The sequence below is a fragment of the Pseudochaenichthys georgianus genome, chromosome 24 (assembly GCF_902827115.2).
Source record: "Pseudochaenichthys georgianus chromosome 24, fPseGeo1.2, whole genome shotgun sequence".
Classification (NCBI taxonomy): domain Eukaryota; kingdom Metazoa; phylum Chordata; class Actinopteri; order Perciformes; family Channichthyidae; genus Pseudochaenichthys; species Pseudochaenichthys georgianus.
Window position 1 is genome coordinate 33,092,637 of NC_047526.1, and position 24,918 is coordinate 33,117,554.

Here is a 24,918-nt window from a genome sequence, read left to right on the forward strand (position 1 = left end):
CTCACACAAGCAGCTGATGCATATCCCCAGTTCCCTTAGCCTAAGTGAATGTGTGTCAGTCGGAATTGACACGGTTTGGTATCACAACGCTGTTATGAAAGTTTCTCTGGTATAAAACGGGTGATGTTGGCATAGCAACCGAAGCTAAACTGACTACTTGCATCCGATAGCTGCAATAATACAAAACAACACGTCTGCCTCTCTCCACAATGATCGATAACAGTGAACGGATGGTCAAAGTAAGGTAGAGATAAACAGAATCACACGAAGCCTGGTTAGTGTTGCCTGACTTTATAAAGTGTGTTTATAGGCACTACTGCTTGGAGGCAGGCATAACAGTCGACCCATGGGAGGTGGGTTTAGTTTCCTGCACGCCTCGACGTAAGAGAGACGTAAGCGACGTCACCTCTTAGCTCCGAAGCTCTTGCCTCTGGACCGACAATTTTTTGGAGCTGGAAATGAAGCGGATTCCGGAGCTAAGAGCCGGCGCCGCTGCGGTGTGAACAGGAAAACCCGGCGCTTTTCAGGCTCTAGCTCCGAGCCGGAGCTGAAAAGGCGCTGGTGTGAAAGGGGCATCAGAGAGCCTCGCCAAATGATCCGGCTCACTAACGTAAAAAGACAGTATCGATAAGGGACCGCTCAAGTCAAAATTCAAATGGGGTTGGATTAAATCCAAAGCAGCCATACTGCTTTTACGAGTTTAATTCTAAAACGTTCGCAGTCTGATCCACAGGGATTGTTTTTATCGCCCACTCACCATCTATACATTATACTCTAAGCATAGGAACTATATAATACAATTATTGTATCAAGGCGCTGTCAAATTGCTGTGAGACTTTCCTACATTGGTCTCTTGGTGTTGCTACACTCGCATACTTGTCTTTGTCATGTAGACATTGCAATTCTAGTTCGAGACATATTTGGATGTAGGACTAAGTGAAGAAGAAGAAGAAGAAGAAGAAGAAGAAGAAGAAGAAGAAGAAGAAGAAGAAGAAGAAGAAGAAGAAGAAGAAGAAGAAGAAGAAGAAGAAGAAGAAGAAGAAGAAGAAGAAGAAGAAGAAGAAGAAGAAGAAGAAGAAGAAGAAGGTATATAGAGAAAAACCTCGAATAGTCTTGTGCGGTTGTTTACGAGGCCGTATGATAATTATAGGTGAAGTCATTGAAGTTGACAGATTTTAATTAGTGTTCAGCTTCACCTCCCTGCTGTGCGGTAACTAGCCAGATGTCAGGATGATGTCTTGTCAGGAAACACACACACCAGGATCAGACGAATCGGTGTGTTCAGCTGTGTGTGTGTGTGCTGACGATGATTAATAAAGTGGCCGTCTGCGCTTCTTCGTTAAAGCATCTGACGGTTTCTTGAAGAATGGGATAACGTGCAATGACAGCTTGCCGGAGGTGTAGGTTTGTATTATTGGAGCTTTCATTGTGCTGCCCTGTTGCCTAGCCTTTTGTTGTTGTACGCTTGTTTTTAAAGAAGCGTGGAGAGAACTATAGATTGCATGTTGACTTATCAAAAATAGGTGTTTTTCTGGTGTGCGATTTTGTGGAAAAAATGTTTGCTGCACAATTTGGAATAGGTTATTTCAATGATGTCTTATATTGCAGTGATATGTAAAAATGGTCATGATGTTTTTGAGGATATGTACCAAACGAGGATTTCTTTTAATTCATTTCAAATGAATTGAGTCGAGTAGAATACCGTTTGAAGGCCAAACCTTCTCTGAAGCACTTGAATAATTAATTTTGATATTTTCAGAATTTTGTATTTCCGATTTCGCACCACTCAATTTTTTGCATTTTTTTATTTAAATATATATATAATATTTAGGGATGTCCCGATCACCTTTTTTTGCTCCCGATCCGATTCCGATCATTTGATTTTGACAATCTGCCGATACTGATTTTTCCCGATCCGATCTTTATGCAATGCATTAAGAGAAAAAAAAGGTAACAGATAACGGCTGGTCATCCAACACGATGAGTTCAGCTATCTTGGCTGTTATTTTTGGCCTTGTCTCTGTTCTGGGGCAGTTTCTCTTTCCTTTTAAAAGTCTCTGAAAGTGTCGGTTGTTTCCGTGCCGTTACCTGAGTGGCCGCTGTGTACTCGCCGTGTTGTTGTTGGTGTTTGTCTCTCAGGCGGCGTGTTAGATTGGTCGTGTTGAACGTAGCTCTGTTCTTTCCACCACGTGGAACCTCCGCCTTGCAAACATTGCATCTGGCTGTTACACTGCCTTCGCTTTCAATTTCATAATACTTCCAAACTCCTGACATTTTCTCTGTCCCGACTCCCGAGTCACCAGCTGAACGTAGCCTCTCGTTAGCTTGCTGCTACTATTAGACACTGCGCCCACTCTGTTGCCAGCTTTCAGAGAGATAAGCAACCAGGTCTATGAAAACAAGCCCAAAAGAAGCAACACATACATGATGTTGTGTAATTTTAAACCAAAACTAAGGCCTCAGGATGACTTTAAGACGTGAACATGGTCATTTTTGTTTTGTAACATTAAATAAAATAATACAAATATTTTATAAAAAAAAAAAAATTCCTGATCCCCGGTTTTTCTCCCGATCTTTTAAAAATCACGTGATCGCCTCGGATCGGGACATCTCTAATAATAATACTTTTTTTAAATGGTGCAATCCTGGTTGAAAACTCCCGCCGAAAATAAACTAATGTCATTACAGGATCATTTATACAATGCCAAATGAAAAATTCACAGCATTGCATACTACTACTACTAATAATAATAATAATAATAGATTACATTTGTATAGCGCCTTTCAAGGGAACCAAGGCCGCTTTACATGGTGAACAAACAAACAAATAAACAAAAGGGGCAAATAATAAAGTACTATACTAAAATAATGTATTTTTCCTTGTTGTCTCCTCCCAGTCGGTGGCCAGCCGGCTCCTCCCTGCACCTGGGATGGTGCCATGTGACAGAGCGGCCGTGGAGCCATAACCCCCCCCCCAGGACCACTGCTCCATCACCTCCGGTCCTCCACCGACTCCCCTTCCTCACCTTTATCCTCACTCTGAGCCCCGGACCTGGCCGACCACAGCCTCACACATGACTCAGCCACTGGAGCCCTAGATCAAGTAAGTGGAGTATTAATGCGATCTCTGTTAAAGATCCCCGATTGTACTGTTTTTCATCAATACATTACAGCTCTCAGATATATACAGAGCCTGCCTCTGATTGGCTGAAACACCAAACATATGATTGCAGCATTACCCATAATCCCCTCTGTTTCAGCCCTGTTTCCAAAGTGCTGATTCTCTGTCTGTGGATATTTATTATTATTTCTATTTATTTGTTGTGTTTTTGTATTTTATTATATATGTTGCATTGTTGGAGGAGCTCAGGTCAGAATCATTTCATTGCCATTTCTACACTGTAGCTTTGTGCACATGACAATAAAACCTTTGAATCTTGAATCTGTAGGGATGCACAACTTGAAAAAATAATTAATTTGCGATTATTTAGACAGAAATTGCGATATGTTTTGCAATATAAGGGGAAGAACGATATCCACGTTATATGTGAAAATGATCAAGGCGTGACTTTGTACCATTCAAGGATTTGTGATTTAACTCTGAAGATTATCAATTGTAGGATGGAAGCTCCGCAATACTCTTCACATATTTTGCCTTTTCTAAATATTGCGCTCACTGCCATTTTGATATTGCACTAGTCCATATAGCGATTACGATACCATTCTGATTAACGGTGCATCCCTAGCTCCCGCTCACTGTGTGTACTCTGGCTTCTTCTCATTTAGAATATATTGTATGTTACTGTTTTATTATTCAACACTTGATATTCCTAGAATAACCTTATGTTACTTTATCAACCTATTTTAACTGCGTGTACTAAACTCTTCGCTAAGGCTCAAGGCCATGTTTGTAGGATGATGTGCGGTGAGCATAGGTCAATATTTTAATATTCAGAGAAGTGAAGCAAGACAAAGGAGCCGTGGACTTAATGTGCTCGTTTGCTAATGTTGCTAATGGAGCTGAAACTAACGATTATTCTGATCTATTATTCTGTCAATAATTTTTCAGATTAAAGGCGGGGTAGGTAATTCACTTCAGAAACACTTGTTATATTCCATGGAATGCTCTTAACGTCCCGATAGCAATGAATACATTAAATGCTTTGACAATAAATCCATAAAAACATTTCATCTGTGGAAGCCGTGGCGCTGTAAAAAGCACGACCAATCATCTGAGCCGGCTAAAGTAACTGGATGGCCTACCTGCCTGTCAGCCTTCCATCTGGGCACACACTTATCTCGTGCCCTCATTGGTCATGTGCACGTTCGTGTGTTGGAGGAGGGGCTCTGTGAGGAAGTCTGAAGGAAGGGGCAGATTATTTTCGGCTGTGTGCTTTCAAATTCTAGCGCACTCCAGCTGGTTTCTCCAAACTTACCTACCCCACCTTTAATCGTCTAGACCAGTGGTTCTCAAACTTTTTTCAATAATGTACCCCCTTTGAAAAAATATGTCGGCGCAAAAACAAATTGTCATGGAAAAAAAGCTCCTGGGACCCAGCCCATTGAAAATGTCCACTGTAGCATTGTAACATTTTAAAATAAAAAAAGTCTAAATTGCAAGATGTTTTTTGAGCATGGGATTTTGACCCCTCATATAAACACGTGCATAATGCTGCGCTATACTTTGCGGCCACACGCCGTTGCCAAGCAACGCTTATTGTTTAGGTCCTTTGATAAGCAGGCAGTCATATCATTAACTAGAACTAGCTAGATCTGATAGATTTGGACATAAACGCGAGTGAAGTCTAACCGGACGCGAGAGAGAGAGATCAGCTGCTGCTGACCGAGAACACGCAGCTCTGCATGATCACAGCTCCGCCGCTGTGACGGACCGTTGAGTGGACTTGGAGCAAAATGAAATACACTAAGGGTTAGACCTAACACACTTCGGTAGATGATCCACTCTGGAACTGGCTAAACTAGTTACACATGTGTATTCTTCACTGTCGGGTCACTCATTACAGGTTCAGCGAGCTGCACGAGACTGGCGGGCTGTCGGAGAGGGAGAGGAAAAGAGAGCATTTTATTATCCAGAGTTTCTGTAAACCTTTGAAGAAAGTAGTTAATCTACTATTAGTAGTTTGTTTGAATGCACGACTTACGTTGTTTTCTCACGCACCCCCTGCAGTACTCCAACGTACCCCTAGGGGTCCGCGTACCCCCATTTGAGAACCACTGGTCTGGACTACGAATAGTGTGGAAAACAGCAGATAACTTCATGAAAATGAATAGTTTTTATATCAACAATGCAAAACACAATGATTAATGTAGAAATAATAAAGGAAATCTTTACATTGGCTTAAACAAGAACATAGTTTGTATTTTTGTTGACAAATTAGTCTTGGATTAGATTAATTTACTTCCGTTCAACTAATCAGTTAATTGCTTTTTTGCCATCAGTCTTAGCAATCATTTCCATAATGATACATCCAAATTTGAAGCCCATCGGAGGTGAAGATAGATTCCGACTACAAGCAAGTAAATCAGTGTGAGAAGATCCATAAAAAGACAACCGCATAATAGTTGAAATGGCATGATAACTGTTCAGTTGTTTTGATACGAGGGATTTTGAAGTATTGTGCGTTATACTCACACACTTGTGTCTATTAAAAAGCCCCTAGGTGAAAGATAATTGGAAGTTTGTGAGGTTAAAGTTAAAACTATCTAATCAAGTATTTCATAGTCTGTACATTGTATTTTGTGGAGAGCCATTACTGCACTTTGTACTTTTGTCCACACACATGTCTCTGAACATCCCATCATGTCTGAATTAAACCAGTTTTCCACACATCCACGCTCACACTTAAAATTACACCAGTGGACGTCAAATAAAGGATATTCATGATGAATTGCCATCCTGTCCGCGAGCGTGTTGAGATTTAGAATGGTCTGTGTAAACATGTGGAAGAGGCACTGGATCATGCTTGTCTAAACACACTCGCATGGATGTAATGAAACATACATTTTCTCATATATTCAGGGGTTTTTCTCTTTTTATTTTGAGGATTCACGAAAGATAATTCCCCGCTTTGCATAAATATATATTTTTACATTGAGCTCATGCATATTGAATAACTTATAAGGAACCATTTCTTTGTGTCTCATACTAGAGCTCACGTTTACCTGTTTACCTATGGTTGTTACACACACGTGTGTGTGTGTGTGTGTGTGTGTGTGTGTGTGTGTGTGTGTGTGTGTGTGTGTGTGTGTGTGTGTGTGTGTGTGTGTGTGTGTGTGTGTGTGTGTGTGTGTGTGTGTGTGTGTGTGTGTGTGTGTGTGTGTGTGTGTGTGTGTGTGTGTGTGTGTGTGTGTGTGTGTGTGTGTGTGTGTGTGTGTGTGTGTGTGTGTGTGTGTGTGTGTGTGTGTGTGTGTGTGTGTGTGTGTGTGTGTGTGTGAACATCCTGGTGGGACACAGATGGCGGGAAACAATGGGCTGGATCTTAGCAGAGTTTTTATTTGACAAGCAGGGACTCTTTAAGTGCTACACCGGTGTTTTACACCTATTTACAAGATGGTTTGTGTTGTCCTGTTTATTTCACAGCAGGAACATCTACTTGGGCAGAGGTAGAGGTAATCTATTACTGAGAAGAATAATCTATATTTTCTTAATGCCCAAATAATCAAAGGTTACAGCTTTTAAGATGTCCATAATACCCGTTTTGTTTTTTATGTAAAGGTGTTGGACGGTCGGTCAGAACAAGACTTTCTAAAATGACACATTTGGAAATTGCAGTTATTTTCATAATGTTTAATCTTCGCAGTAGTTTACAAATGCCTAATTTTTGCATTTCAGTCTCTGAAACGTGAGAACATGCTGCTGGTCTTTGTCTTATGATTTAGAAACATGTCCTATAGGTTTTTATTATATACAATTTGAAGATGTGAAAGTGGGAATTGCAGTTTTTCATTGTATCGAACAAATGGTCAATTAATCGAATAGTTAATCAGTATATTAATCAATAATTCTACAGTTGGTTTGTAGCTCTAACTGTGGTGGTATTTTTTCCTTTTGTATGCTATTCCGTGCAAACTTAAAGGTCACCTATCATGCTATGTTTAGGCAATAGCTTGGGTCTCAGATATATGAAAATATATAAAAGACATGTCTATGAAGTGTTTTGCTCAAAATACCAAACAGATCATTCTAGCCATGCCTCATATCCCTCTGTTTCACTTCCTGTTTCTAAAGTGCTGATTTGGGAATAAAGCTTTAAAAAAAGGAGGGGTCTGAGCTCATGCGGGACCCGGCAGCTACTGTCTAAACTAAATGCTGCCGTGATGAAACGCCATATCATGGATTATCAAGGATCTGAAACAGTCTGGAGCTCAAAGGCTTTCTCTCTTGCCGGTTATACCACAACGTGAGTTCCTTTCTACTTCCTGCTTCTTCACGCACATGCTCTCCAGCACAGGTTAGCTCTGAGTGTTAGCGATGCTAATGTAAACACCGACCATATTACGTCCAAAACAGTCGGGCATTGTTTCTGATAGCAACGTTTCTGATTGGCCCGTGGGTCCACATTTCAGATGTTACGTCATATCGGACGCAAATCTGGATCAGCTCCGTTGTAGCCCCGTTTTTAGAGATTTGGGTACGGAGGAAAAGAGAGAGGGTTTTATTTTCTGACGCTGCGTGAGTTCCCCGGCACACCGGGGACACATGTTGATGTATAAAAGACATCACAAAGTGCATTTTGCATGATAGGTCCCCTTTAAGAATTAGTCCGCTCTAAATATTAACATACAAGACATGTTGAGGTGATGCAGAGGTAAAACCATTAAAGTGACTAACAGCTGTTTGAAATGCTGTTGTCGTGAGAGCGTTGAGGTTTCATGCATAAGATGTGCTTTCACAATGTTCCCTGGTGGATTAGGTGGTTATTTAATTAAGGTTAATTGGTTTGTTTGGTTTGTTTGTTATTGTAGTTTACCAGATTAGAATTAGAGAGTAACCTGTGTGTGTGTGTGTGTGTGTGTGTGTGTGTGTGTGTGTGTGTGTGTGTGTGTGTGTGTGTGTGTGTGTGTGTGTGTGTGTGTGTGTGTGTGTGTGTGTGTGTGTGTGTGTGTGTGTGTGTGTGTGTGTGTGTGTGTGTGTGTGTGTGTGTGTGTGTGTGTGTGTGTGTGTGTGTGTGTGTGTGTGTGTGTGTGTGTGTGTGTGTGTGTGTGTGTGTGTGTGTGTGTGTGTGTGTGTGTGTGTGTGTGTGTGTGTGTGTGTGTGTGTGTGTGTGTGTGTGTCAAATAACATTTGAAAACACACAGTAATCTCATGGTTTCAATTGTATGTTTTAGCAGAAGGGGCATTTTTTGTAATACACAGAAGTGGAAAATGTAACTCATCTCTGGTGTCCTGATATTCCAAGAAACAATACAAGAGCAGTTAAATAATTAATAACTTTATTGTAAACCCTGTTTTTACACAGAAGCTCAAAACAAACCCAGTTACGTCTCAGCAAGCCCTCCGTAAATGCAATGAGATTCATTTGGTTTGGATAATTTATGGATGCAGAAAAATCACAATTTATAGAGAGAATTATTGCAGCAAAAACAAAGCAAATTAAATCTGTTTAAAACTGAAGGTTGTGAGATGTGTCTGATGTTGTATGGAGGCCTTCTTGCAAATGACCCGCTATTAATGTGATAAGAAACATCATTGAGAATATTTCATTAAATAATTTTACTGATTTTAAGATTTGTTGAGAAACATTAATTGACCCAAGTTATGCAAGTTGAATTAATATAGTAATATGACATGTTTTGTGTAATTCTTAAGAATTTAATTAGGATAAAACTGATCCTAAATGAGACTTTATGTGGATGCATCATGCTGACGCAATAGGAGAAATGTCCTCAGCAGGACGTGCATGCTGCTTCAACACGAACAATAATAATCATTTGCTCTTATCATACATGTGTTCACACAACACGTATAAATATAATCGACTAGTCTGAGAGTGCACTGATGCTCTGAAGCCGTATACATTGTGTTGGTGCTGTCCTATATAAAGAGGGAGGGCCTCAGCAGCAGTGACTGAGCAGCTTCTGATGGACCGTACCAACTCAGAGAGCGCGGGGGGGGGGGCGCAGGGCTGTGTGCACGAGCAGTGTGGGGATCATGTGTGGACAATTAATTGTTGTTTTGCCTTTGACATTAAACACTAATGCAAGTACAGCATTAATATACATGTATGTATTAAACGGGATGAGACGGCATCAACACTGCTGCATTTCTGTAAATAAAATGTATTAATCTTATTTCACAGAAGGATGCAACAAAGACATTAATAAAAAATGTTGTTTTTTTAACAGAGTTTTAGCCACTTTGTTTGGTGAAAATTAGTCCAACATAAATATATATCATACATGTTGAAAACATAGACACATTCAATACTGAGAAAGTCACGAAAATTCTATTAAAACATATAATATAATTTGTTGTGACTGTGGAAAGAATGACCGATATTGTATCTTGATGTTTTTTGTGTTTTCTTATTCCGATAAAACACATGTTCAAACACATCTTGCAACTGATTGATAAACAAATGTAATTTAATATTAAAAAAACACGACCAATCCCTATAATTTCTACCATTTAGTTTTCCATCGGTACCAATGTATGAACTCTGGGAATTGGACCAGTAAATATTCTACATTCATCGCAGCATCTCCAGACTGAAATAATGTATCTTCTAAATAAAAAAGCCTAAATAAAGAAAATGGAAGGTAGTGAAAGTGTGTATATAGAATAGGTAGCTCACATTACAATTTATGATAATCAACGTTTTGTCAGTCTCGTCTTTCTTCCCCCATTTCCTCCCTTTCCTGGTAATCCTCCTCCCTTCTCTCTACCTGGTGGTCTCTTCCTCACTGCCGCCCCCACCCCCCGGAAGCCATACATTAAGGGTGTGTGCACGTGTGTGTATCAGTATAGCGTGTGGAATGAGAAAAACCGAGGGGCGGAGAAAAGAAAAGACAAAGATATTTGGATGCCAGGCGGTTGTTATGGAGAGCCACTGGAGGAATTTGGCTTCCTCTTTGGAGAATGAAGGCTCGGTCCTCCACCGCACATCACATAGAGTAGGTAGAAGGGGGGGGGGGGGGGGGGGGGGGGTTATTTATTTGTAATAGAAATGTGTTATTAATTCTTGAGGGATTCGCTAATTAAAGACGTAATGATGTAAAGGATATTTTTGTTCTTACTTCCATACTTCCATCCGATTGTTAATTTAATGAGATTAGTTGTTTTGTTTTATGTGTGTTGTGTTTATGCGGCTATAGTGTGTACATGTGAGTTTGACTGTATGTGTGGAGCCCTGGAAAAATAGTGAAAGTAAGAAACGCGATGCTGGCCTGGTCTACAGGTGTGTGGAATATTTGTATGCCTAGGTTTGTATGTGTGGAGATGTGTTTGAGGCTTATAAGTCACATTTCACTTTAACGAGACGTTAGGGGTGCTCGATTTGAAATTGTAATTATTTTGACATGATGACATCACTTTGTAACTCTCGCATTTCTATTGGCTACCACTCCAACACATTGTACGTGATAGGCTAAGGGGCGGGACATCTCTAAGAGGTTGACCAATCACAACAGCCGGCCAGCTAACCAATCATGCGGCTTTCACACCAGCGCTTTTTCCATTCTTGCTCCGTGCTAGAGCTTTTCTGGTTCAGCTCCGGTTTCCCTTTTCTGCTCCCGCGTTGTTCACACCACACAGAGCCGGGGTGGTACTGCGCCATTGCCTCATCGTTTGCGTCATGACGTAACCGTTTACGTGCCTGCTTCATAAAAGCCAAACCGCGCGGAAATCCCTCACATCGACAACAACAACAATGGCGGATTGTATTGAAGCGCTGTTCGCTTTGGTTATGCTCTTACGAAACAAAATGGAAGGCATGGGACGACTTTACTTGGAACGACTTTACTTGGAACTTTACAAAAACCACATGCGAAATTCAAGACTTCTTTGCGGTCTTCAGGAGGTTGACCCCGCCCATGCCCCTGCCCCCGCCTCGACGTAAGAGAGACGTAAGCGGCGCCACCTCTTAGCTCTGGAATCTTGCTTGCTAGACCGACAATTTGTTGGAGCTGGAAGCGAACCGGATTCCGGAGCTAAGAAGCGGCGCCGCTGCGGTGTGAAAAACCGGTACTTTTCAGCCGGCCCTGAAAACGCGTTGGTGTGAAAGGGGATTCAGAGCAGACTGGGCTCTGGTTTCAGACAGAGGGTGAAAAGAGGTGCTGCAGCACAGACAGCATGAGCAAAATAAAGAGCTTTTTGAACATTAAAGCATGGAGACATGTAGAGACACTACATACTGATATACACCTGAACATCAGCAGGAGAGGACTCTTTAAAGTAGAGACACTACATACTGATATACACCTGCACATCAGCAGGAGAGGACTCTTTAAAGTAGAGACACTACATACTGATACACACCTGAACATCAGCAGGAGAGGACTCTTTAAAGTAGAGACACTAAATACTGATACACACCTGAACATCAGCAGGAGAGGACTCTTTAAAGTAGAGACACTACATACTGATATACACCTGAACATCAGCAGGAGAGGACTCTTTAAAGTAGAGACACTACATACTGATATACACCTGAACATCAGCAGGAGAGGACTCTTTAAAGTAGAGACACTACAGACTGATATACACCTGGACATCAGCAGGAGAGGACTCTTTAAAGTAGATACACTACATACTGATATACACCTGAACATCAGCAGGAGAGGACTCTTTAAAGTAGAGACACGACATACTGATATACACCTGAACATCAGCAGGAGAGGACTCTTTAAAGTAGAAACACTACACACTGATATACACCTGAACATCAGCTGGAGAGGACTCTTTAAAGTAGAGACACTACATACTGATATGAACCAGGAAATGAGCAGAACAGGTCCTCTTTAATCGATGTTTGATGAGATACACGAGAGAGAGCTGCAGATTGTTCACATTATTAGCATCAGTTGCTATATTGTGACTCATTGCCCCGCAGGACTCCTGCTATTACTCAGCTTAGTTCACCCCATCATGTATGTTCTTAATTTCTAATACAGCATAATTGGAAGGAAGTATGACGAAGTGTAATGCCTCGATGGTAAATACTCTCCAGGTGGGAGGAAGTGTTTTTAATGAAGCATAATCACAATAGAGGGTAACAGGAAATCCCAGAAATATAATGACGGATGTTGAAAGGCTTGTGGTGCTCGGCTAACGAGTTGATCGAGCGTCCTTAATCCATCCAGTGTTTCTTCCCTGCGTATCGGATCATTGTTAGGCATGTTTTCACAGCATGAAGCCGCAGCGAGAGCATGTGCATGAGTTTAGATTTATAAATAAAATATACGGTATTTCCTGGTACATCATGAAAAATAAGCACCGTGTTATTCTCTCTTCCGTCAATAAACTGTTCCTGTGTTGACAGAGGTACACAGGCATGATTAAGACTCGTCAACTTGATAAATGAGCAGCGTTATGATGGCAAGGTCATCCTGGAATCTTACAGCCTCTTTTCTATTTTGACAACTGCTGTCATATTTACTTTATAGCTGTACAAATAATTACAAAAATTACTGAGCCAGGGTTCCCATGTATCCTCAAAAAGTCAGAAAAGGCAATAAATACATTGAATCTAAGAGTAAGGCCTTATTTGGTATTAAAATGTCGTAAATCTATCTTTCAAAGATATGAAAAAGACAAGGGCAGTAGGATTTTATTAACGCAAGTCCAGGAACTCTGCAAAGCACCTCTTAAAATACTGCTTTACAGTCTACATTTGAAATATATGATTACAATATGCAGTATTTTATTTACTTCCACTATTCTTTACTAACTGTATCCTTAAGGTCCTTACACACCAAGCCGATTTTCGGCGTCGATAGACGTCTGGCCGTCGATGAGCGTCCTGTCGCCCCCTACTCAGATTGGTGTGTCTGCACCCTCGTGTCTTTTCGGCCGTGCCGACACCTTCCGGCGCTGTAAAAGGCCGAAAATCACTCTGATTGGCTGTTCAGCTTAGCGAATCAGTGCATGAGAAGCGAAACGGAAGTGAGGGACCCAAACAAACTATTAAGAAGGCAAATCTGAGATTTCATTTAACTCCAGCTCTCGACGCAGGTTCGGGAAAGTCCGTGAGCTTCTCGCTGTAGAGTTGAAGTCTTTGCGGTGTGTTCCAGTGCGAAACATGGCCAAGACACAGAAGAGGTGAGGCGATGTTCCGTCGGGATGTGTTCTCAGTGCTTGAATTGGAATAAAAAAGGTGCCAGTACTCTAAATCAGCAACTGTTTCAAGTCAATTTATTTATACAGCCCAAAAACAAGTATTTGGCTCAAAGTCATAGTATATCCTATAATGCTGGTGGGTTTGTCTCTTCACTGTATATTTTAGAAAGGCTCACTGTACTTAAACAAAATGACTCGGGGTGCATCTGAGATTATAGGGGGTGCAGTGGTAAAGTGCTATTTTTATAAATGGGGAGTGGACCTGGGGTCCGGGGGCATGCTCCCCGGGTAAGATTTTTTTTTTAAATATTGAAGTTAAATTCATCAATTTGATGCACTTTGAGAGCAAAATGAAGAGATATATGGATACCTCTCAACATCCATATGAAACAACTGTAAACAGATTTTCTTTTTCTTTATGGATATAAAAGAAAGTAAAGCTTGACTCCTACTGGCGGCTGGTTAAATGACTCCTCGTCCCTGAGTACACTCACCATCTTTCAGCAGGAAAGGAGAGAGGGAATCCATGTCCGGCGACAACCGCTGTCTTTTCGCACTATTATTAAGCCATGCTAACATTTTGGAAATGCTAACGTTATGTGATGTATTTTCTGCTCTAGTCTATCGCTGCAGCGCGTCATAGATGGGTCATGAGATGACGTGCCGCCGGCGGCTGAGTACAGGCATTTTACTGAGTAAGAAGTGCCGGTACCACATGGGTAAAAATCAGAAGTGCCGTTACTGCGTACCGGTGAGTACCGGCCCAATTCAAGCACTGCGTGTTCTTTGGTGTCAGTTTGGTGTGTAAGAGGCTTTCGACCTCACAGCTGCCTTTGATACGATTGACCACTCCATCCTTATCTCTCGTCTAGAGCACTGTGTGGGTATCAGGGGCACTGCCTTAGAGTGGTTCAGGTCCTATTTGTCCCAGAGATCTTTCTCTGTTAGACTTTGTGACTTTGCATCTTCTTCTGCCCCCTATCCTCTGGAGTTCCCCAAGGTTCTATTTTGGGGCCCATTTTCTTTTCTTTATACCTTCTCTCCCTTGGACTAATTTTTAGAAAACATGGCGTCTCCTACCACCTTTATGCGCTAAACTTTTTAAATATAAATGAGAGCAAAATGCAGGTCATTGTATTTGGACCAAATGGTGACGTCCCTTCCATTGACCTGGGTTCCCTGCAACCGTATGCAAAACCCATGGTCACCAATCTGGGCGTCAAAATCGACAGTGCTTTTAAATAAGATAAACAGAAACTCTGTGGTTGAGTCCAGTTTTTATCACCTGAGGCTTCTGTCCAAAATTAAACAGTTTTTTATCCTATTTAGACTTTGAGCGTGTAGTTCATGCCTTTGTTTCTACAATAGATCTACAATAGATTATTGAAATGCACTTTATGCCGGCCTAAACCAGACCTCGCTGGCACGCCTGCAGCTGGTACAAAACGCTGCGGCTCGGCTGCTTACAGGAACACGCAAGCATGAGCACATCACACCAATTCTTATTTTCATCTAAAGTAACAGACAGAGAATCAGCACTTTGGAAACAGGGCTGAAACAGAGGGGATTATGGGTAATGCTGCAATGATATTGCCTTATTTGGTATTAATATAAGGTAAATGCCTTTTTATAGATGTAAGAGTACACTAAGTTAACAATGTAAAGTGGAATTAAATACCCTCCATCTTATCTTATTGTATGCTGCATTGTTAGAGGAGCCTGAGATTTCATTGCCAACAACTACACTGTAGCTATTGTGCTTATAACAATAAAGCCTTTGAATCTTGAATCATATGCTCACACATTTCAGGGAAATAAGTCATTTCCCTTGAACATAGCAAATAAATAAACAAGAACATTTGACAAATAAGTCGACTAATAGCGTGGTGGCGTTTTAATTCATTGGTCCAGACGGCATAGAAACAGGAGGACACATTTATTCGCTTCATAGTAAATAAAAGTTAGAAGTTACAAAAAGAACACGGTCAAAAGACTTTTCCGCTTCCCCGTCTCACCACCTTCAGCTGTGTCCTATTAACAGCGTTCGTACGGGTGCTGGAAATCCTTGAAAATGGTGTTTTCAAGGTTTGAAAAGTGCTTGAATTTTGGGAATGGTGCTTGAATTTGGGATAAAGTGCATGAAATTGTAAATGCTTCACTTTGCTTTTTAGATTAAAAGAAAATAAAGAGGTCGGAGCGCGCTTAATTGCTTCGCTTTTACATAAAACAGCTCCGCTCCGGCCTTCCCGCGCTATGCACGTGACCTGCAAGTGTTGTGTTACGTGTGACCTGGGCATTCTGATGAGAGTGATCGATGACTGTGTGCCAGGAGGTTGCAGTTTCAACGAGCGTTGGCTAGCAGAAGACAAATACAAGCCATGGCTAAGACGAGGGTCAAGCCCACGAGTAGCCTCCTACCCTAAAACAATAATTTCAGTTGTTCATGACGGGAGAGTCTGCGCTGACGAGCCACGTGAAAGGTACGCCGTAGTAGAGAATTTTGGATTAGGCTAACGTTGCATGTTACGTTTGTTTAAGCTAGCGTTAGCGAGCTGAATAGCGAACTCGATGAGGGATAATAATAATAATTGCAGGGGACAATCATTTCAGAGGACCGTACCGTACCTATGTTAATATGTGCGTTAGAGTTGTGGGGGAACCTTCTGTGTAGCAATGCAGTGGGAGTCACCGACTCACGAAGGAGACACGGGACGAGCAGGAGTTCTGATGTCAAACACTGGCAGTTTAATACAAGCATCGGCCGGAGAATTCACAGCAGCAGAAAGTTCTGACTGCTCAGGTGTGTTGCCATGTCGATTCTGATCACCCTCTCATCAATGTTGACCTTTTAACCAGTTTACAGGGAGTCCACCCACACATTGGGGAAGGTGAACACCTGGAGAAACTGAATCACTTTATCAGACTCTATGGCTCTTGTGACCGAGAGCTGACCGGTCATAAAACTGATAATGGCAGCAAAAGCTGACACTTCCCATTCCTTGAGACGGATAACAGACTTCGGCTTCGTCGTAAACGTCAACAGGCCGAAAGGTCAAATATCTTAGGGAAAGCCAAAATTATTATTAGTCGCCATCCTGTGGTGGATGAAGCACTCAGTCTCACGGCTATTCGTGTTATAGTCACGAAATATAATCTATTGATTCGACACAGAACGATTTTAAAAGCGATGTATTTCGACTGGTTGTCTGTTTCGTGCCTAAACCAAATGTGACTTGCTCTATCGAAATCAGTCACATTGACCCGAAGAAACCTTTTCGTTTGTATGACTGGTCTGGGGTAGGGTTGCCAGAAACTGACCATGATCAAAATCAATTATTCGGCAGCCCTGGCGAATAATAATCGATTATTCGACCAACCCCCCCCCCCCCCCCCCCCCCCCCGCGGGAGAGAGAAAAAAAAAAAAGGAATTCGCACTCAAATACGTACGCATTGTTGAGGTTGAGCTGTGATAGACCAACGTCTTTTCGCAGAGCTGGCATTTAACTTCCTTTGGACTTGTAAGTTCGAAGTAGTTCCACGAGGAGGAACTCTTTTTACCTGCCGCTTTGTTCATCTTTAGTCGCACGTGTGAGGGAGAGGGGGGGTGGGGTCGGTGTGTAGCGTGCTGCTGCAGCAGTCTGCATGCAGGCTTCCTCCAAGTTTACAGTAAAACAAACTGGTGGTGTGACCAATGACCATTTACAATTATTAATACTATTACTATTATTAGCATATATATTTATATATATTTTGGTTGAAACTAAGCCAGAAAAAAAAAAAAAATACATAAAAAAAAAAATATATAAATAAAATCGATTTTTAAAAATAATATTCGATTATGGAGACTGTAGCGAATAATCGAATAATCGCTGGCATCCCTAGTCTGGGGGAAGCTCGAGAGTGTGTTTGTGTACCGGGGAAACACTCACAAGAAACACCGGCTGTTGTTATGCTTCTAGCATCTACATGTAGAAAACCTAAAGCTTTACGAGAGCAGAAGTCAGGGAACCTCGGATCATTGTGACAAAGATTGGGACACAGGTCAGAACTACATCCAATAGAAGGTCCAGGATGAACATGCGCATTGCCCGATATCATCAGTCGTAATACAATCGGAGCACGGCCAAGAGCTAGCAGTGAGTCGCAATGCCCAGTTTGTTTTGTGCGCACATTGACACTGGAATGTAGCGTGTAATCATCTTGTGTCGAGACCTCATAATCACACGTGGTAGTAGTGGCGGTTCGCATTTGTTATGTGCAGGAGGGGGTAGGGAGGCGGCGAATAGCGCGAGGGAAAAGCAGTACAGTTTGGGATTAGCCATTGTTAGTCCGGTGGAGGTAGAAAGGGAGAAAGCAGCACTCACCCAGAGGTCAGCAGGCCTTGGTTCGTCCAAGTCCTCGGTTGTTTAGAGCATAACGAACATCTGATTTAATGTGAGGTAGGGAACTAATCATTTGAGTATAAGTATGTGTATATAAATATGAAATTTACAACAGCTGGAAAAAGCTTGAAAAGTGCTTGATTTTGACTTTGGGAAAGGTGTAAGAACCCTGTATTAACCTACCATATATAGGCATTTAGCCGTAGTGAAAAATACCTGATTAATAAAGTTGGGTCGTTTGAATCTAAATCCGTACGTTACTATTAAGCCTAACATTCAGACCATAATAACTAAAACATAACAAACATGGCTCTCACTAATAGCTTGTTCTGATTTCTCTGTAATCATTCAACGTGCTCACAGTTGCAGCTGCTAACTCCAGCACCAGCCGAACTCAGCACACAGACACCAGACTAATGTGTGTTTCCATTAGTTTGCAGTGGGCTCTGATTTCTCCCCGAGCTGCGAGTTAGCGGCGTAAGGAGGAGAGAGGGTGTTATTTGAGGTGAAATGTAAACACGGCTCGTCAGGAAGGATTAGCGTCCTGCGAGCAGCGGCCCGACACGCCCACAATGACTGCTTGTTTTTGTGCTTTTTTTTTATCAGTGGATATAAAACGCTTTGTCTCGTTTGTTTGCATGTCATTGATTTATAGATTAAGTTACCAAAGTATTTAAAGTGCTTTAAAGGTCTCCTATTGTACTGTTTTTCATCAATATATTATAGCTCTCAGATATATACAGAGCCTGTCTCTGATTGGCTGAAACACCAACAGATCATTGCAGCATTACCCATAATCCCCTCTGTTTCAGCCCTGTTTCCAAAGTGCTGATTCTCTGTCTGTTACTTTAGATGAAAATAAGGAGCCCCTCCCCACGCCCCTCTGAGAGACATTTGGTTACAAAGAACTCAATGGAGCTCTAGAGGAGATTCAGGTGATAAGGGGGGGGGGGGGGTACCTTGGTTGCTGATTGGCTAATGGTTACCAAGACAACACATCGTTATGACATCATAAAGTGGCCAAAATCTGATCAGCTCATTTTCAGACAGGTTTTTATAGAAATGGATCAAAAAGAGAGAGAATCTTTGTTCCTGAAACTTTCAGAGTCTCTTTCCACAGAGGGGACACATGTTGATGTAGAAGAGACATGGAGAAAAGGGGACACATGTTGATGTAGAAGAGACATGAAGAAGAGGGGACACATGTTGATGTAGAAGAGACATGAAGAAGAGGGGACACATGTTGATGTAGAAGAGACATGAAGAAGAGGGGACACATGTTGATGTAGAAGAGACATGGAGAAGAGGGGACACATGTTGATGTAGAAGAGACATGAAGAAGAGGGGACACATGTTGATGAAGAAGAGACATGAAGAAGAGGGGACACATGGTGATGTAGAAGAGACATGAAGAAGAGGGGACACATGCTGATGTAGAAGAGACATGAAGAAGAGGGGACACATGTTGATGTAGAAGAGACATGAAGAAGAGGGGACACATGTTGATGTAGAAGAGACATGAAGAAGAGGGGACACATGTTGATGTAGAAGAGACATCAAGAAGAGGAGACACATGTTGATGCAGAAGAGACATGAAGAAGAGGGGACACATCTTGATGTAGAAGAGACATGAAGAAGTGGGGACACATGTTGATGTAGAAGAGACATGAAGAAGAGGGGACACATGGTGATGTAGAAGAGACATGAAGAAGAGGGGACACATGTTGATGTAGAAGAGACATGAAGAAGAGGGAACACGTGTTGATGTAGAAGAGACATGAAGAAGAGGGGACACGTGTTGATGTAGAAGAGACATGAAGAAGAGGGGACACATGTTGATGTAGAAGAGACATGAAGAAGAGGGGACACATGTTTATGTAGAGGAGACATGAAGAAGAGGGGACACATGTTGATGCAGAAGAGACATGAAGAAGAGGGGACACATGTTGATGTAGAAGAGACATGAAGAAGAGGGGACACATGTTGATGTGGAAGAGACATGAAGAAGAGGGGACACGTGTTGATGTAGAAGAGACATGAAGAAGAGGGGACACGTGTTGATGTAGAAGAGACATGAAGAAGAGGGGACACGTGTTGATGTAGAAGAGACATGAAGAAGAGGGAACACATGTTGATGTAGAAGAGACATGAAGAAGAGGGGACACATGTTGATGTAGAAGAGACATGAAGAAGAGGGGACACATGTTGATGTAGAAGAGACATGAAGAAGAGGGGACACATGTTGATGTAGAAGAGACATGGAGAAGAGGGGACACATGTTGATGTAGAAGAGACATGAAGAAGAGGGGACACATGTTGATGTAGAAGAGACATGAAGAAGAGGGGACACATGTTGATGTAGAAGAGACATGAAGAAGAGGGGACACGTGTTGATGTAGAAGAGACATGAAGAAGAGGGGACACGTGTTGATGTAGAAGAGACATGAAGAAGAGGGAACACATGTTGATGTAGAAGAGACATGAAGAAGAGGGGACACATGTTGATGTAGAAGAGACATGAAGAAGAGGGGACACATGTTGATGTAGAAGAGACATGAAGAAGAGGGGACACATGTTGATGTAGAAGAGACATGGAGAAGAGGGGACACATGTTGATGTAGAAGAGACATGAAGAAGAGGGGACACATGTTGATGTAGAAGAGACATGAAGAAGAGGGGACACATGTTGATGTAGAAGAGACATGAAGAAGAGGGGACAGGCATCACGGCCTGTACGGCAGCTGCACCGCCCTCAACCGTAAGCCTTTAGAGAGGCTGGTGAAAACTGCACAGAACATCTCCAGGACGGAGCTGCCATCCATGGAGGACCTCTACTCCCAGCGGCTCAGGAAGAAAGCCCTCAGGATTATCAAAGACCCCCATCACTCCAGCCACAACCTGTTCAGTCTGCTGCCGTCTGGCAGGCGTTACCGCGGCATCCGGACAAGAACAACCAGATTCAGAGACAGCTTAATCCCGCAGGCAATAAGACTGTTAAACAACTGAACTGTTGAAACAATTTCATAACATTCATCTGCTACTACTTAGTAATTATTTATCTATTATCTAGTACAGGGGTTCCCAAACATGTTCAGCATGAGACCCAAAACAGAAATGTTGTGGTCCTAAGGGACCCAAGCTAAAAAAATGTCATGATTTTCCATAATATCTATATTTATAAACAAAGAATGCAACACACCATGAATTTAAAATGTAAATGAAAATGTTTATTTAATTATAAAAGTGCTTCGCAGCAATTAGGTTTCTCACCATAACAACCTTCCCTTTGAGCTTGCCCAGAAAAAATAAGGAAAGACGAAACATGGGAAGTGCAGTCAAGTATATACAGTACAAATTTAAATTATACAATTATCAAAAGTGCAATATTAACTTTGTCACTAGCTCAAAAACTATGTACACACCATTTTAAAGTATTTAAAATGAACAAAGAACAAACATGTTGTAAACAGAAAGGGACAAAACACTAACTATAGGAAGTGCAGTCAAGTGTATACATCACAGGTGGAACCACATTTAAATGATCAGAAGTGCAACATTAAGTTTGTCACTAGATCAAAAACTATTTACACACATTTTTTAAACACTTTTAAATGAACAGAGCTGTTGTAAAACACTCTGAGAGACAAAGAAACTCTAACACTTGGCAACTGATTAACTTTACTGACTTATTTACAATATTTTCTTATCTGACATGCTAGAAGGGGTATTATATCATATATTGATACTAGGGTTGCCAGAAACTGACCATGATCAAAATCGATTATTCGGCAGCCCTGGCGAATAATAATCGATTATTCGACCCCCCCCCCCCACGGGAGAGAAAAAAAAAAAAAATCAGACAAAAGGAATTCCGTTTTCTTTACTAGAACATGTTTAACAGTACAAACAACAAACAAGCATGTCATCACAACGACGTGGCCTTGAAGTGAAGTCGGTAATGGCCAGCTGTGCTGCGTCTTTCTCTGTAACCTCTTTGGCGTGCTTCGCACTCAAATAAAACAAACTGGTGGTGTGACCAATGGCCATTTACAATTATTAATACTATTACTATTATTAGCATATATATATATTTATATATATTTTGGTTGAAACTAAGACAGGAAAAAAAAAAAAACATAAATAATAAAAAAATATATATAAATAATTAAATAAAAATATATAAATAAAATCGATTTTTAAAAATAATATTCGATTATGGAGACTGTAACGAATATTCGAATAATCGAATAATCGCTGGCATCCCTAATTGATACATGATATAATATAATAACAATGACATCTAATGAGAGGTATGTGGCTGGTTGAAGTTTTCAACCAGCAGCTCTATTCTGGGCTGGGTTTTTGACAGTGCCAATCTGAGGTCATGCTCAGGATTTAGCCTGTTTCTGTATTTGTTTTTCAGGTATGCTAAAGTAGAAAACCCAGATTCACACAAGTATGTGGTGCCAAACTGTATCAATACTTGTACAGCTATCTTAGCCAAGCAGGAGAACTCAGCCTGCTGGAAATGAGCAACCCAAAACTGTGCCAAAGTGGTTGTTTCAAACAGCATCTTACTGCCCCTGTGGACCTGCAGTGTGACCAGTGCCTCTAACTCTGCCTGACTGAGACCCAGGTCTTGTGATGGCACAGCTTGGAAGGGAAACTTCACCCACTGAAGGTTTTGAGCTCTCTGTGAGTCAGGGAAGTACCGCTTGAAGTTCTCCTGTAGTTGAGACAAGTGCTCGACTATGTTTTGCTTCACAGAGTCACTCTCACTCAGTGAGAACAGGAAACATTGCCAGTTCTCCTGCAACCAGCTGGGAATGCCACAGACCAAGGCGTGCTTCGAATCCTTGTATTCTTCAAGATCCAATATGCTGTTCTCTTTTCCTTGAAGGCTGGTGTTCAGCATGTTGAGCTTGTTAAAAATGTCCACAAGGTAGGCAAATCTTGCCAACCAGCGCTTGTCCTCAAAATGCTTGACAAGGTTAGCGTTCTCATTTTTCAGGTAAGCCATGACCTGCTCTCTCAGCTCCCACACTCTCTGTAGAACTTTTCCCTTGGAGAGCCACCGTACCTCACAGTGGAAGAGTAGGTGCTCATGCTCTGCCCCCATTTCCTTGCAGAGCTCTCTGAAGAGCCTTGATTGTAGTGGTCTCTTTTTTATTAGATTTACCACTCTAACAACCACATCAAGAACCTCACCTAAGTCCTGCTGCAATGCTTTGCTAGCCAAAGCCTCCCTGTGGATAATGCAGTGTGTTACCTTCACATTTGGGACCACTTTACGTACATGAGCCACAAAACCAGACCTGCACCCAGTCATGCTCCTTGCACCATCGGTGCAACACCCTATACAGTTTTCCCATTCTAATTTCAGTTCTTTCAAATGTGTGTCCACCACTCTGAACATATCCTCTCCCCTTGTTGTTGTGTGCAGCTGGTCACAGAATAGGAACTCCTCCTTGATATCTTTACCACTAATGTATCTGGCAAAGACCATTAACTGGGGAATCCCAGCAACATCCACAGACTCGTCTAGCTGCAGTGAAAATAATTTGTGCTGCAGTATTTCCTCTGTGACTGTTTTTTGGATGTCAGCTGACATATCCTTGATTCTGGATGCAACGGTGTTGTTTGAGAGTGGGACAGACTCAATTTTGTTCGCTGCATCCTCACCCAAGACAGAGAGACACACATCTTTAAGACAAGGCTTTATCAGCTGCTCCCCGATGGAATGGGGCTTCTTTGCTTTGGCAATGTGGAGGCTGACTTGATATGATGCCCTCAGTGCCCCTCTGTTCCCTTTGAATGCCTGAAAATAACAGAGAAGATATCATCATTAACATTGCTGGGTTATTGGGTGATTATTAACACCAGCCGGCGTACGCTGTACACCTAATGTGGACCTGGCAACCGCATTTATAGCGCATTACATTACATGTTACTTGTTAGACGCTTTTATCCAAAACGACTTACATACTCAATACTGTGGGGAATCCCCACAGGGGGATTTTGACAGGGTTGTTGCACAAAAGATCCAAGCGCGCACAGAAGAAATCTGAGAGCAGACATTTCACGAGCGCACAGAAACAGCCTGAGTGCGAGGAGAAGGTTTTAAGCTGGAACACAGGAAATCTGAAGCAGCAATATATCTGAGTGCAAGCGTACAGTTTGAGCAGAAGCAGAGCAAATCTAAGCGCAAGCAGGCACTATTTGAGTGTGAGGACAGGGTCGTTTGAGGGAAAGAAATACATATTCTGAACGTCAAATCAATAAAGTATGCTCTCAAATTTAAAGACCACGCTCTTGAATAAAGATAGGGAATAACCCCCATATGTAGTGTGCATCACACTGCAGCAGTCACGTCCGTGCGGCTGCAGTGAAAAAAGCTTTCTCTCGCTTTCCTTCTCATACTGCCTGTCACTTTCCCTCTAATCTTCCTGTGGTTATTGTTTCTCTGTTTTTCTCCCGGCCGTTTTAAAAACATTTCAGGCAAGTAAAAGTTGAAACACCGCTCTGTGCCGCTGCAGAATGTAGTGGACTTGCGGGAGCGAGTAGAGGACGCGCAGCTGGCGGGCCGCTCCCGGGCTCAGTCTGCATTTAATCCAACTTTTCATTAACGAAACAATTTCACAACAGACCCTGACAAGCTCACAAACACACAAAACTTTTCCGCCGTCAAAACACTGCTTCTTGAACGACTCTTCTTTGCAGATGAAAAAATCCTTCGATTTGTCCCGATGCAGAGGATGTTTTGTTTGGAGATGCCGGTCCAATTTATTAATTTTCATGCTTTCGTTACTGAGCACCTCTCCACATAACACACACTGAGGCCGCTCCTCTCCATTTCTAACAGCTTTTGTGAAGCCAACGTTTAAAAACTCGTCTTTTTGCCATCATGTACGATCGGGATTAATCAACAGACAATAAACAATAAACAGACACATCAGAGTTGATACAAATACAATCTTTTATTTTTATTTTATTTGTATTTAGAAAATTAAATCATTCAATATACAATGCTATATTTGCATAATTTCATTTTCAAAATAAAAAAAAAAATACAAAAATTATAAAAACTAAAATTGTATTTGCAAGCTGTGTGTGTGTGTAACATGGCGACCCAATCAAAGTGAGTTTGGGAAAGGCTGATCTAGTATATCGTTCTAATAACTCGTATTGCACTATTCCACTTTCTTTTCCTTTTTTTCAAAACTATTTTTCTTTTTGTTT

The 24,918-nt window shown here is 41.6% G+C and overlaps 1 pseudogene; it reads left to right on the top strand.

The window, feature by feature from the left end:
- LOC117439673 (nuclear receptor coactivator 1-like) overlaps positions 1-24,918 on the top strand; it is a 71,702-nt pseudogene that overhangs the window by 18,609 nt on the left and 28,175 nt on the right.